Source organism: Octopus bimaculoides, chromosome 4, assembly GCF_001194135.2.
Source record: "Octopus bimaculoides isolate UCB-OBI-ISO-001 chromosome 4, ASM119413v2, whole genome shotgun sequence".
In the NCBI taxonomy this organism is placed as follows: Eukaryota; Metazoa; Mollusca; class Cephalopoda; order Octopoda; family Octopodidae; genus Octopus; species Octopus bimaculoides.
Genome location: NC_068984.1, coordinates 144,355,403 through 144,356,799, shown reverse-complemented (window position 1 = coordinate 144,356,799; position 1,397 = coordinate 144,355,403).

Genomic DNA, 1,397 nt, shown 5'->3' with positions numbered 1-1,397 from the left:
TATGTGTGTGTGTGTGTGTGTGTGTGTGTGTGTGTGTGTGTGTGTGTGTGTGTGTGTATGAGGTATGTATTTATGCATGTATGTAGAGAAGCAACTTTGATATGGTTTTGTTTTTTCTTGGCAGTGATTATCCAGTCTATTGCAATGTCTGCCTTTTTGTTTCAGTATCGTAGTTGGATGTCTCCACATTTGTTTTTCAGAAGGTTTGTGTCAGAATCCAAATGGTCAAACGGTTTCTGACTGATCACAACTTGCTTTTTCTTTTTCGTCTTCTAACCACAGACGTAGCACAAATTGTTTTGACATCTTCAAGCTTTCTTTGAAAATCATTCACCACTTTTACACTTTTAACGATGCCTGCTTCGTGGACAGCCAGAAAATCGATGCCCATTTAAAGCAACAATTTTCATAGGTTACACAGTTCATTTTTGCAATGTAGTAGTAGTAGTTGTGGTAGTGGTAGTGGTAGTGGTAGTGGCAGTAGTAGTAGTAGTAGTAGTAGTACTTGTTGTAGTAGTAGTAGTGGTGATGGTTGTATGGGACATGTGCTGTAACAGTGTGTTGCTGCATCCACCATTTGTTGGTGACTCCCTCCGATTCCTGGTGAATGGCATCTTTGCACCCCTCAGGCGAAAAGCCTCCAACCCATGCATCTGTTTTTGAGTTGTCATTTACTGGCAAAGGTTTTATGTGCTTGAAATGCAAATCCTACTCCAAACTCTTTTACGTGCAGAGGAAACAGATCTATTCTTTGACATGCTGGCCTCCACATCGATTGTGGTGAAGGATCCAGATTAGTTAAATGCATATAAATAAACGTACACCCAAGTAAGCACATAAATGTGAAACAAGGCGGGAAAAATAGTACTCGAATACCAGAGGTAGAGTAATATGCTTTATTGTCAACGTTGCAAAACATCATGAAAATATCACAAAAACTTGCTACTCAGAGTTTCACATTCTCATTTGTTGGGCAGTTGTGATCAAGAACTTTATCACAACTGCTTGACCAATGGCAATACGAAACTCTGAGTTGCATTTTTTTGCGATATTTTTGTGATGTTTTTGCAGCTGTAATAATAAAGTATAAATTATGTCATACGCAAACAAACAGAAGTTTGTTTTTGAAGCTTTGAAATCTATTGTAAAACAAGTAAGAAAGATATATACATTTACTCTTTTACTTGTTTTAGTCATTTGACTGCAGCCATGCTGGACCACCGCCTTTAGTCGAGCAAATCGACCCTAGGACTTATTCTTTGGAAGCCTAGTACTTATTCTATCGGTCTCTTTTACCGAACTGCTAATGTTATGGGGACCTAAACACACCGCCATCGGTTCTCAAGCGATGTTGGGGGGACAAACACAGACACACAAACACGCACACACACACATAT